Source organism: Chrysemys picta, chromosome 14 (assembly GCF_011386835.1).
Source record: "Chrysemys picta bellii isolate R12L10 chromosome 14, ASM1138683v2, whole genome shotgun sequence".
Taxonomy (NCBI): domain Eukaryota; kingdom Metazoa; phylum Chordata; order Testudines; family Emydidae; genus Chrysemys; species Chrysemys picta.
In genome coordinates, this window is record NC_088804.1 from 19,740,301 (window position 1) to 19,754,693 (window position 14,393).

A 14,393-nucleotide genomic window follows, 5' to 3' on the forward strand; every position below is an offset into this window, starting at 1 on the left:
TGCATATGGATAGCAAAGAAATGTTAATCAGGCTAACAATCTCCAATGCATTACTTTGTATTGATAAGAATCAAAGAATAGTTGCTCCGTGTATTTTTACATGTTTACCTATATCTTTTGTTAGAGGTTTAACAATGTGATCTAATTAGCTTGAAAACACTAAATCCTGTTCCTGTCTTTGGTGCTTCATTACTCAATTCTATTGACTCAGAGGTCAAAAAGATCTATTAACATTTAGATGGAGCTTGTGGAGTAATAATGTTATGTCCTCATTTCTCTTTGAAACTTGTAATTTCAGTGAACTACCTGTCAACTGTTTTGATAGTTTGAATGGCTATTGCTAACTTTATTGTCTGAGAAAGGACCCCTTAGGTCAGGGGTTCTCAAACTAGGGATCGGGACCCCTCAGGGGGTCGCAAGGTTTTTACCTGGGGGGTCGCAAGCTGTCAACCTCCACCCCAAACCTTGCTTTGCCTCCAGCATTTATAATGGTGTTAAATATATTAAAAAGTGTTTTTATTTTATAAAGGGAGGTCGCACTCGGAAACTTGCTATGTGAAAGGGGTCACCAGTAAAAAAGTTTGAGAGCCACTGCCTTAGGTAGAAATCAAACTGTCGGCTTGCTTTCATCAAAGCGCATATGGTGGAGTTACCTGTGAGTGCCCAGTTTGCTTCAACTATAACAGAATCTTCTGGACTGATCCTTTTTATCTCAGATCTACTTAAACTTTGAAAGGGAAAGACTAAGCCACAAGATGGAGGTCTCCAGGTTTACTTCAGATTTATCCTGGAATTCTATGGAAGAATTTGAACAAACTCTCCATCTGGACTGCCTATTGGAGTATAGCTTTTTAAACTGATTGCAGAAAGACTTTTACAAACCAGCAGCCTCATCATCTCTGCTATGAAACTGACCGAGGGCTTTGCACATATTTGTATGTATATTGATTTCATAACCATATATAACTTTCTTTTATTAATAAATCTTAGATGTAGTTAATAAGGATTGGCTGTAAGCATGTATTTGGGTGAGATCTGAAATATTCATTGAGATGGGCAATGTGTTTGTGCCTTTGGGACTAGCAGAACTTTAAGTATGGCAAATAAGGTTTTCAATAACCCCTCACTATATTAGACTTAGCTGTCTAGATAGGAGCTGAAGGCTGGATTGCCTAAAGGGAACAGTATTTGACTTCTGGTTAACCAGTGTGGTATTACAGAAGCTGTTTTGCTACTGGCTTGGTGAATCTAATTATAGAATAAACCACCAGTTTTGGGGATTATTTGCCCTATTTCTTGCAGTCTGCCCTGAGTTGGCATTCTCAGCTTGGCCTATCCAGTCAGCATGGCCACAGACCCTGATCCAGGAAATCAATTACACAGGCTGTCTATTGACTGTTAGAGGCAGTATAGCTTAGTGGACAGATAATGGGGTTGGGATTGTGGGCAGGGCCAGCCTTAGGTAAAATGCTGCCCTGGGAAAACTTGTAGTTTGGCACCTCCACTGGCACCCCATCCCCCTTGACCTCCACAACTCCCCCCATCACCTCCAGGCCCCACTGCCTCCCCTCCAGTGCTTAATTTGTATTGAAATGGAAATGAAGCCCTGGAACAAATTAAGGACCGGCTGGGTGGCCAGTGCTGACCGGGCATCCCTCTCTGAGCGTTGGACGGAGTGTGTGTGTGCTGGAGGAATCTGAGAGAGACAGAGTGAGTGTGGGGGAGTTAGGGTGACCAGACGTCCCGATTTTATCGGGACTGTCCCGATATTTGCTTGTTTGTCCCGCGTCCCGACCAATGTTAGGTCGGGACACTGGACAAACAAGCAAAGGCTCCGGAGCCCGGAAGGGCTTGCGTTCCTCCGCCGCCCCGACTCCGCCCTCTCCCTCCCCCATTGGCTCCCTCCCAAATCCCCACCTCTTCCCCAAGCTCGCCATTCCTCCTCCCTCCACAAGCGCTGGAGGGAGGCCCCGGAGACGCAGGGAGAGTAGGGGGGCGGCCCGCCGGGCCATGCGGCGGCTGTTCTCCCCCCCGGGCAGCGGGACTCGAGAGCAACAGCTGCTGCAGCTCCTACTGCCACGGGGGGGAGGAAGTGGCCATGGCGCTCGGCAGCTGCGGCTCTGGCGCCCGGGCCCGAACCCCCCGAACCCAGGCCTGTTGCGGGGACCCAGCAGCACGCATGCTGCGTCCAGCCCCTGGCCAGTCGCGTCTGGGCTGCTGCCCAGCTGGTGCAATCCCGCGGCGGCCCCCCAGTAGGAGCTGCAGCAGCGGTTGCTCTCGAGTCCCGCTGCCCAGGTAGGGAGAACAGCCGCCGCATGGCCTGGCGGGTCGCCCCCCTACTCTCCCTCCAGGTACCGCCCGACTGAGTCCTGCCTGCGCTCAGGGCCAGGCCGGACTCTCACTCACCCCGGCCCCACGCTCCCCCTGCGTCTCCGGGGCCTCCCTCCAGCGCTTGCGGAGGGAGGAGAAAGGGGGGTGGGTGTTTTTTTGCTCTGCCGCCGTTTTTTTTTTTTTTTGCCCCGCCCCGCGCCCCCCTCCGCATCCCAATATTTGACCTGGGTGATCTGGTCACCCTAGGGGGAGTGTATGTGTTGGGGTGGGTATGTTCCTGAGTGAGTGTGTCAGCATGCTGTCTCTTTAAGAAGAGCATTTAGAAGCCTGAACAGCACAGGCAGTAGCTCCCACTCTGCACCCAGAGGCAACAGACAGATATGCTCCCCCTGACACCCATCCCAGATCAGCGGAGACCAGGTATACAGGTGGGAGGAAGGGGATACCCTGACATCAGCGCCTTCCCGCTCCCCCGCCCTGCCCAGCAGACAGAAGGCAGGCTCCAGGTCCGAGATTGGCCGGGGCAGCTTCATAGTCTGGTGGAGTGAGGACAATACCAGCAGTGGCTGTACATGGCAATGGAGCAGGGCAGTGGGGGAGGAGAGGCATCCCCACTTCAGAGGAGTTACCTGGCTGGTCCATCTGCCCCCTGGAGCTCGGTCCGTCCCTCCTCTCCAGACACTGCCCAGGCGTGCCTGACTACCTCTAAACCCTACTGGCTGTGGCCTTGCCAGGTCAGGTGGCTGGGAGGTACCAGCATGGTATCCTCTTGAGTACCACACCCTGTGTGAGGCCAGCCTGCTAACCCATAAGGTCAGCCCAGATTATGGGGATATAGGTTCTAGTCCTGGCTCTAAAACTGACCTGCTGTGTGACTTATAAATCACTTCCCTTCTCTCTGTTTCCCTTCTCACACTTTGGCTGTCCCTTAGATACAGAGGTTTTCAGGTGCTCTGTTTTAGGCCCTGCCCCTGCAAGCTGCTCTCTGCATGGACAGACTCTGTGCCCACTAACACACTGAAGTCATTCTCTCTCTGGATGGGCTTTAGAGAGGGTTGCCTACCCTTTTAGTACTCACATTCAGGGCCGGCTCCAGGCACCAGCCAACCAAGCACGTGCTTGGGGCGGCACCTTGTAAGGGGCAGCCAATCTTGGGGTGGCGGGGGGCAGCGCGGTGAGGCACTCAGCGCGGGGGGTGTTGGGTGGCGCTCCGCATGGGGGCGGTTTTGGCAGCGCAGTGCTCCGCAGGGGGCGGGGGGTGTTCGGCAGCGCAGCACTCAGGGATGTTCGGCAGTGCTCGGCGGGGGTTTCGGCAGCACGGCGCTCCACGGGGGGCGGGGGTGTTCGGCAGCACAGCGCTCAGCGGGGGGGGGGGGGGGGTTGGCAGCGCGGCGCTCTGCAGGGGGGGCTGTTTCGGCGGGGCGGTGCTGCGGGGATGTGTGTTACGGTGAGGCGGTGCTTTTTTTTGCTGCTTGGGGCGGCAAAAAAGTTAGAGCTGTCCCTGCTCACATTGTGCTAGTAGTAAAAGCAGAATAAAAAAAAATGCACCATGGTTAACAAAAGGAAATTATGGGTAGGTATTTAAATGGTGCAGCAGACATGTGGAGAGACCCAGTAAAGTGCTGCTTTTTCTATTTGTTAATTGTTAAGTCACATCACTCAGTGGTTTGAGCATTGGCCTGCTAAACCCAGGGTTGTCAGTTCAATCCTTGAGGGGGCCACTTAGGGATCTGGGGCAAAATCAATACTTGGTCCTGCTAGTGAAGGCAGGGGCTGGACTCGATTACCTTTCGGGGTCCCTTCCAGTTCTATGAGATAGGTATATCTCCATATATTAATACTATACCTCACATCTGCCAAACTTCCAAGTAGAAAGCTTCAAGAGTAGAAACTGAGTGTTGCTATGACTATCTCGGCCACCAGATGTCAGGCCAGCACCTACAATTAATTTATATTGTTTTTGTTAAAGGGAGACAAAATGTACTATAAATATATGGTCTAACATGGGGATGGAAGTTTATACAAACAAGATATTGTCTTCTGTTAAGTGTGATGGTTCATAAGTGACTCCTGGCTCTTCTCTGTTTCATGGTCACTTGCTCACTCTTATTATGGACTAAATCCTCCCCTATGCTGTTCAAGTGTGCAAAGGGCACAAGGAGCCTCTTTTCTTATGCAAGTATCAGGGCAGGAATTCTCTGAAGTGCTTGAGACAAGCCTGGAATGTACTGATGACCCATGCACCACCTCTTGTGCAAAGTGAGGGCCCATGGGTTAATCAAGTTATCCAGCTTCCCAGCAGGCGAGTCTAGACAGCACTAGTTGGAGGAACACTGCAACTGCTAAAAGAACCCAGAAAAGTGCAGTACTACACAACTATGTCCCTTCAGCCATCCCCATGGAATCCTGACCAGGCCAATAGGAGGTCTTTTCCAGAGGATAAATGAATCTGTGTTCCCCTTTCTTGTGCCAACTAGGTCATGATTTAGCTATACACAATAAAAAAATCCTTTCAGGTTTTTCACAGAGCCCACTACATGCTGAGACTGGACTCTGGGTCTTAGCAAGTGCTAGGATCAGGGGCCCATTGTACAACATTTTGATGTAAGAAACTCCAGATCTTTCGGGAAATAACTGCACTCACTCTCCTCCCTCAATCATCGCCACTCTTGTTCCACATTTCCAGTTACTATTTTCTTTCACTAGAAACAAATCCCTAAAAACAAACATGAAGAAAAGAGAAAGTGGAATAAGGCCCATGCTGCTTGTTTTCATCAGCATTGGATTGGCCTCTCAAGGCCTACTGATGGAATGTTGGTATATGACAAGCTTTGGCCCCGATTCCGCAAAGTTCCATTAAAGTGAGGGGTCCAAGCTCCCAGATCAGATTGTTGGATTGGGCCCTTGAAACACCTCGTTCAGCATGTTCTTTGCTGATGTAAAAATATGCAATGTCAAAATGCCTGTGACCTGGACTCTTGTTAATTACTGACTTTGATGGTGTACTTTGAACTACTGCTTTTCTGTACAGAGGTAAAATCTCAGTGGTAACAGAAATGTTTATACTGTTTTACAAATTTGCTGCAATAACCACAGTGCAAACTAACTTGTTTAGCCACATTGCTAAGAAGATGTTAATAAACTATCTTGCATTCAACTTGAAAATGACAAACTAATAGGATATATTTAAATACGTACAAGAGATTCCTATGGCCGAGTAAGATGTTCTTGCTCACAAGGATACATCTCTTCTCCAGCCCCCACCTCAAACACTTCAGCTGGGCTGTGGGCAGGGCTGGATTTAGGGGCAGGTGACCCAGGTGACCACCTGGGATACTGGGCTTATGGGGACGCTGGGCTCGGGGTGCTGTAGAAAAAAGAAGGTATTCAAAAGTTTAATAAATGGAAGGGGTGTTGCACAAAAGACACTCCTTGCCTGGGGCACCATTTGGTCTAGGGCTGGCCCTGGCTGTGGGGTTTTGTCTGGGACAAGGAGGGAAGGTTTTCAAACCTGCTAGTTAGCCCACTAAGCAACTTCTTCAGGAAAGAAGCACTGGTAGATGCTGTTTGCCTATTTAAATGTACTGTTCAATGTGGTATTTAAAAAACATGAATGCCAAAGTGCAAATTACACATAAACATGAGAAACGTTGAACTTTCTGGTATTAGACAAAATAAGCATGTAAACATATGCTTAACATTTAGAGGGGAAGGATTGGGTTCATATAAATGTTTAAGCTTCCCTAATTATGTTTGTTTGAAACATGAACACAAACTAAACCTAACGGTTAAACATTTGCTAGTGCATATTCATTTAAAGGGTTTCTGAGCCATCAGATAAAAATTTTGCACCATTACTGCATTAAAGGAAGCACATCTATCTATAGATATGCCTATCCCTCCCCTCCATCCATTTTTTTCTCCTCCTGACAGATCGTTAGTTCCTAAGATCAGCTAGGCAGAGCTCCTCACTCAATTTTTTGGCTCTATCAATTCTTTCAAGGAGAAATAAATTCCAAATATTGATATAAAAGACTCTGCTTTGCTGATCTGTCTTGAACAGCTCTTCAGGGCTGGGGCTGTCTCTTACTAGATGTTTGTACAGAGGTTAGCACTGTGATGGGGATCCCTGGGGTGCAGCTTGGGACTGTTGGGACCATTGTGTCCCCCTGAACTCTCTCCAGCCTGGGCTGTCTCTCACAATGCCTTGCTAGTGACCAACAGCAAACCCCTCCAGGTACTGTTATCACTCAGCACAGCTGCATGGGGAAACCCCACACCCAGCCAGATTGCATGAATGCTCCCAGAGCCACTAATGAATCACACAGGGAAAGGCACCAGAGCCAAATCCCCCCAGCTCCCAGCACTGGACCTCTGGAATATACCACCTTGCCCTGCTCAAGACAAGCAGTGCAAATTTATTAGTTGGTTTCACCACTTCATCAATGGAAAGTGGATATACACCAGCCTTTGTAACCTGAGCAGATTACCAAACACTTCAGGCAAACTCAGTGGTAAAGATAAACAGTTAAACAAATTTATTGACTACAAAAGATAGATTTTAAGTGATAGGCAAAAAGTCAGAGTTAGTTACCAAAAGAAAAGAAAATATAACCACGCAGTCTAAACTCTCAACCCTATTAGACTGGGCAACATCTAGATTAAGCAGTTTTTCTCACCTAACTGGATGAGTCCTTAATATACAGGTTTGTCCCTTAAACCTGGGCCAGCCTCCTCTGTTGGAGTCTTTAATTTTCTTCTGAGTGTCTTGGTTGCTTGCAGCATAGGTGGGGGCAGGAGAAAGGACAATCATAAGGCCCCAGTGTTCTGTTTTATACCCTCAGTCCCATGTGCTTGGAGAACACAACTCCAGGCATGTCTGGGGGGCATTGTTGAGTCTCCAGGCAAGGTTGAGCAATTCCCTTGGTGTGGCCTCATGCAGGCGAGTCATTGAATTGTAGCTCCCTTACTGGACAATAGCTGTTGATGGGTTGTTTGACACTCCTCGCAGGGGTTGGTTACTTTCCTTGCTGTTGCCTTTGGGGAGCTAATATCTGGCTGATTCCCCAATTTACAGCATGTGACAACCATACAACACAATTCTCATAACTTCATATGCATTAATGATATACATATATGGATAGAGAAATGACTTCCAGCAGATCATAACTTTTCCCCTGATACCTTATAAGGCATGCTTTATATGTAATATCACAATTATATACAGATGAGGAATATGGGGGTTACAAGACCCTCACCCAAGGTATAGTATGTCACAAGCACAATGGGGCCTGAGTCATGATTGGGATCTGTCATAGGGTGGCTGGCCCTTTACCAGGGAGTTCAACTCAGCCTTGCCTGTGATGTAGCAGTTATCCTCCAGCTGATCTTGATCTGGTAACTTAATTATAACTAGCTCTTAGCTGTGAAAGGGTCAAAGAGAACTACATAGGGAAAAGAGGAGAAAGTAGCCTGAAAAGGGACTACAAGGAGCATCATGGGTGGCCGGTGACCTGGCTGTTGGGGGTAGCTAGCCCCCGGCCCCTCCCCTTGTGCCCAAGGCCCTGCCGCTCTCCATCTGCCCCCTCCCTCCACTGCAGGACCCTAGAGAACCCCCACCACAGCCCCCAGCAACATGTGGCCAGGTGGCGAGGCCCCAGCCCCAGTGCTCTGGGCGGCACAGCCAGCCTGGTGCTCCAGATGACAGGATGGTGCTACCAGCCCTGGCGCACTGGGCGGCAGGGCTCCCGGCATGCCGGGCAGCCCGGCAAGCCCCGGTGCTCCGGGCAGCGTGGCCCCAGCACCAACTGCCCTGCCCAAGGCAGAGCGCTGGGAACTGCAAGAGGGGGCCTGGCCTGAGGGCAGAGCGTGGGTGGGGCCACGCTGGACTGTTTAGGAAGGCACAGCCTACCCCCGCTTACGATACCCGCCACCCATGAGGAGCATGTTGAGCTTCTGTGAGAAGTTCTGAAGGAGGACCTATAAGCAGTGGAGACATCCCTACAAGAAGCTGCTGGAGGTCCTGGAGAGGGAAGATAGAGGAAACCTGTTGGAAAAGAGGGCCTCCAAGGAAAGCCCTGAAATGCAGTCCTTGGCTTAAGGAAAATAGAACTCTGCCAGGCCTGGAACTAGGGTTGAAGAGTAGGCAACTTTAATGTAGCCCAAGAGGGGCAGAAGACCCATTTGTTTGGATGTTTATATGTAATTTGCTAGGCTTTTGTTACCCTGGTAGAGGGGCTCAACTAGAAGGCAACATGACCAGAAGACTAGGCCACTGAAGGTATAGATATACCATGAAGGGCTAAAGAAGATGTCAATAGGGGGTGGTAGCAATAAAACCCCTTGCAATGTCATGCTATAGCAGTGCGTGGAACCACATGCAGGACCATAATACAAACAATAAATAATAAGAGATGTCCGCTTAAGTGCGCTCAAATAATCTTTGAGTTTCTGCCTCCCTAAAGTTCTTTAGTGGCTGGCAGTACATCACTCAGTAACTGAAGAACCAGCCCCTCACAATAATGTCAAAGGGATTTCTCAGTTAGCTCCATAGTTTCATAGAACTTAGGGCCCAAAGGAACCATTATAATGATCTGACTGCCGGTATAACACAGGCTATAACAGCAATATCTGCATCAAGCCTGTAACTTCTGTTTGAACTATAGCATATATTTTAAAGATATCCAGTCTTGATTTAAAGACTCCAAGTGATGGAGATGCTACCATATCCCTAGATAAGGATATCTGTTAAAATGTGCATGTTATTTCTAGTCTCAATTTGACTAGCTTCAGCTTGCAGCAATTAGATCTCATTAGCTCTTTCTAGTAGATTAAAGAACTATCTACTAGCTGAAATCTCTTCCCCATGGAAGTACTAGTGGAGTGTGACCAAGTCACCACTTAACTCTCTCTTGGATAAATGAAATAGCTTGAGCTTTTTAAGTCTCTCGTTGATTTGGGGTCTGGAAAATAGACCTTACATTCTTATACCCCTTTGCTGAATCCCTACCAACTGTCTGACATCTTCTTTGAAATATAGACATCAGATCTGGACCTAGTACTCCAGTAATAGTCTCACTTATGTCATATACAGAGGTAATACCACCTCCTTACTCTTACTTGATATTCCCTTGTATCTCCAGGGACTGTGTTCCCTCTTAGTTACAGCATTGCACAGGCAGCCCATGTTCAGCTGGTTATCTACCGTTATCATAGGCTCCATGGAGTCATCTGACTCTATTCCCTAAAGCTGGATTGCCAGGACAATTGGGCCTGGCAATCAGAGCCTTTGCTTTTCAGGTAACATGCACTCTAGGGAAACTTAGCAAAATATACATCTGCACCAGTGGGAGTTCTAATGTTGACAATGTTATGACACCTTCTGATGTTGTTACTATCAAGCAGGACTAAGGCTGAGCCAATATGTCATGGTACAGTGTATTGGTACCCCTCTCACACTGCCATGATGTGCTCCAAAAATTCAGCTCCTAATTTTTCTTAAAAAGTCTCTAAGTGTTACAGTAGCTAAGAAACATTGAGATCACATTTTTTAGGTTAACTGATGCAATGGGTCTGAAATAATAGCTCTGAGAGGTGTGAACTGCCCCTTTATCTCAGTGAGGTATTAACTCAGATGCCCAGTGATGATATTGTCAACACTGTTAGCTACTTGCTCATGAAAGCATGTAAGCAAGGAGAGGAAAGTTCACATCCTTACAATAGCCTGAAAGTGATAGTGCAAAAATTAAGTATGTGTGGGTGGTGTCTGGGAGATACTTTTCCCCCAAGTTAAAGGAGCCAAGCAGAGACCTGAGTCCCACCAAGGAAGAGCCAAGCCCAAGGAGCATATCTGGGGATCTAAGTACCACAAAGGTGAAGCCACGCTTGAGGAGCCCAGCACAGTCTATTGACACATTCAAAGCATGCTGAAGGGGACCAAGTTTGAGGAGCCCAGAGAATAGAACAATCCATATTTTGAATCTCTGCACAATCTACCATGAGTAGTACCTCATTTTGGTTGACTCAAATGGGTGAGGCTTATTCTGTGGGCAGAGCTTGGAAGAATATCACCACCTTTCCCCTCCAATTTGCCCCATGTCACTTAAACCTCTGGAGGAGCTGGCAACTCTACCAGTGCAGTGGCTCCCGGAAGAAGCTTGCACTGGCTGGCCCCATGTAAACTAAAATTGCTCTGGCCTGATTTAGGAACCAGTTCAGCAAGGTACTAAAACCACATACTTAATCTTAAGCATGTGAGTAGTCATACTTCATGTGCTTAAGTGCGCTGCTGGATAAGGCACAAAATGCTGTTGAGCTGGTTAGCAAGGCCATACCTTTTCTCAGTCAAGTTCCCCCTCCCCTTGACACCCACTTCCACTGTGAAGCCTACAAGAAACTAGCCAGCTTAGAGATCTATTTATTTTATTCCTTTTAAAAATTAACTTTTTTACTCCACTACACTGTCCACTTTACTTCAAAGTGCATGCTCAGCACCTCTGAAAACCAGGGCTTGAGTGTCTCATGTTGGCCACTCAAAATTAAGATATAATAAATACTTCTGAAAATTTGGACCTAAGACTTGCTCAAGTCACACAGAGGGTCAGAGCCATTAAGCGAACCCAGAAATCTTAATTCTTAGTTCTCTGCTCTGATTCCTACCTCCAACTATTTTCCTTACATAGTACCCCTAATACTACATATAGCATTCTTGATCATACCAGATTCATAAATCAGCCTAGACTTGAATGTAAATACTTGCAAGGGTAAGGTGAATAGGATGTACATTTTCTGTGGCTCTGTAGAAATCTTCACAAGCTTTAAATTGACTTTTATAAGAGACACATTTAATTATATAAGTGCTTTATCTAGAATTGCACAGGACTCTCTAATCTAACCTTTAGACTAATTACACTGAGAAACTGCTGCAATACTACCATACATAAAAACATTTGCCACAAGAACTTTGTCCTTTGCACAGAAGCTCCTTCAACAGGACAAGCCAAACACTTCTAACTCACATGGTAGAGTAAAGTATCAGAGGGGTAGCCGTGTTAGTCTGAATCTGTAAAAAGCAACAGAGGGTCCTGTGGCACCTTTGAGACTAACAGAAGTACTGGGAGCATAAGCTTTCGTGGGTAAGAACCTCTTTTTTTTATGTGTGCAGGATAAATATAAACTTTGAATGAAAGTGAGATTATTCTGCAATAAACTGCATATTATATATGATAATATAATGGTATCAAACTATTTTTCCAGATTCATGTTCCATTGAGTTTTAATATGCAGACATAGATCTAAAAGAAAAATGACTTACCTTTTATATTAACTGTATGACTGCTAACTTTGTTAGTTATGAAAATACTCTGTTTCATGAAAAATCTATATTATAAGTAACAATGTCAATGAAAACAGATCCTACACTGTGCAATGCTTCCACCTTATTTCTCTTGAAGTGCAACCTCTAACTGTTCTGTATCCATTGCTACGCTGAGTAATTAATTCCTCTCACTAATAGGGAGGATGACAAGACAAATTTTTTATATGCAGTAATGTATACTATCAGATAATGACACTTTATTACTGGACTGTGGTAGATTTAACTGAGCATGTCTTTTGAAATGATAATTACAGCTGATAGGTTTATTTTCCTTTTTTTTTAAATAGGGGAACATTTTACTTTAGGATGCAAGACTTTATATTATTGAACTATCTTTTGAGAAAAGTACACACAATGAAACAGTTTCATGCTGGATGAAGTTAGCTGTTCCCTGGGGCTCACTGTAGACAGTCATGATACTGTTTTTTATTAAAGTTCCTGCAATATAAGCTCCCTATCCAGCCCCAGAACCTTTCTGCAGCTGCTGTCTTTATTCTACAGGTGCATTTCTTCTTTAGTGGGTGCAGAGCCATTCCACAACAGCCACCAAAGCTCCAGCCTGTACGGGGTAGTCTCAGCAACCTATTATATCACAGCTTTATAAACTCCACCATATTATAATATGCATATAAAGACACTTTATTCCAAAGCAAAACTGTCTCCCTTCCCCTACGAACGAGATTTCCCAGCCCACAACCTACACAGTCATACATCCTGATCTTCTTAATACCTATCTCATGTAACTCTCAATTCCCCTCTCCTGCAGTAGATGCTAAGGTGCTTTCCCCCTCTTCCATTTACCACAATCAGGCTCCTCTTGATGGACGTGATCCTCATCTTACTTTCATTAGGTGTCCCCTTACTAACACACCCACAAACTCCCAGTTCTTTGCTATACCCTGTGTAGCCATTTTCCCCAATATGTCACTGAACTTTTTTTTTTTTTAAACTATGTTACTACTCTGAATCCTACTGACCTTTGCATACATTTCTGAAGCCTGGACTACACTATGAAGTTAGGCCGATGCAAGGCAGCTTATGTCAGCCTAGTTGTGCATGCGTCTTCACTTAAATTTAGCTCCTGCCAACCTAAGTGTCCCATTATGCCAATTTTAGTAACACCACCTCTCTAAACAGCACAGAGCCAAGGTTGATGTACCTGTAGATGCTGCATTACTTATGTCGATCATTGCTGTCCTCCAGCACCTGTCCCACAATACCCCACACTCACTGCTCTGGTTACCATTGTGAACTCTACTGCCCAGGGGTCACGGAGAGCAGAAGCCGCCCTCCCCACTTTAAACCCTGTGAATTTTTGAAATTCCTTTTCCCAATTGCCTGGCTTGGCAAGCACACCTAGCAACTCTCCATTTTCAATGCAACTGCCCAGCTGACCATGCCAGCTACCTGCTCCAGACGTTCTTCGCTTTGGAGTAGACAGGAGATATTGGATCTCTAGGGCCTGTGGGGAGAACGGGCTGTGCAAGCACAGCACCAAACCAGCTTCAGAAACATGGACATCTACAAGAAGATTGCCCAGGAGATGCAAGAGAAGTGGTATGACAGAAACCGCCAGTAATGCTGTGTTAAAGCCAAGGAGCTGTGGCAGGTATATCAGAAGGCCAGGGAGGCTAACAATCAATCCGGTGATGAGCTGCATGCCATACTCGGTGGAGATCCCATCACCACCACCAGCAGCACCAGTGGATACCTCCGAGGAGCATAAGTCACAGGTCCCTGCTGTCAACAGTGAGGAGGAGTATGAGGGACAGGCGATCAGGGGATCCAGGTACACAGCAAGCTAGGATCTGTTTTTGACTCCACCCCAGTCCAGCCAGTCCTACCAGTTGAGCACGGGCAAGCACAATCCAAGGGAAAGAACCTCGGATAAGTTTGTAGTTTAATTTTAAATAACAAGGATGGCCCCCTCCTCAAAGTAGCACGTTTTTTGATGTATTGATTTACTCATGCTACAAGAGGTAGTGGTACAACCAAGAGAGGTAGAGTTCTTTCCTTTTCATTCCCCTCCAGAGTTAGGCCTGGTCTTCACTAAGCCCCCACTTCGGACTAAGGTACGCAAAGTACCTTAGTCCGAACTTACCGCGGGTCCAGACGCGGCAGGGAGGCTCCCCCGTCAATGCCGCGTACTCCTCTCGCCGAGCTGGAGTACCGGCGTCGACGGCGAGCACTTCCGGGATCGATCCAGGATCGATTTATCGCATCTTAACCAGACGCGATAAATCGATCCCAGAACATCGATTGCCTGCTGCCGGACCCTCCGGTAAGTGAAGACGTACCCTTAGGCTTCACCTACCATGGCCCGACAGAGTACACTACAACAACACATGCTATTCTGGCTCACTATGAAAATGGTCTTTCAAAGCTTTCCTGAGCTGCATAGCTCTGTGTTGAGCTCTTCTAATAGCCCTTATATCTGGCGGTTCAAATTCAGCAGAGAGCTGCTCCACCTCAGCAGAAGCTTTCCCCGTTTTGCTGCACAGATATTATGCAGGACACAACAGGCAGCTATAACCATTTGGATATTTTTCTCACTGAGATCCAATGCCAGTGACCCTTCAAACAACCAAAGACACATTCAACTGTCATTCTGCACCTGCTGAGCCTGTAGATGAATCTTTTCTTAGTGCTGTCGAAGTAGCCAGTGTACAGCTTCATGAGCAAGGGG

The 14,393-nt window shown here is 46.8% G+C and overlaps 1 protein-coding gene across 5 annotated transcripts in view; it reads left to right on the plus strand.

Annotated features, from left to right (window-relative positions):
• The first annotated feature begins 11,284 nt into the window (after positions 1-11,284).
• Positions 11,285-14,393, plus strand: part of LOC101938809 (ATP-binding cassette sub-family C member 12) — a 101,467-nt gene continuing 98,358 nt past the window's right edge. For 3 of the 5 annotated variants that reach the window (XR_010592562.1, XM_005289954.5, XM_065567100.1), the window contains exon 1: positions 11,303-11,465. The gene's annotated coding sequence lies outside the window, so the exon portion shown is untranslated. Of the gene's footprint in view, positions 11,466-14,393 lie in introns of all 5 variants that reach the window. The other 2 variants (XM_024104125.3, XM_065567101.1) reach the window with 2 other exon arrangements.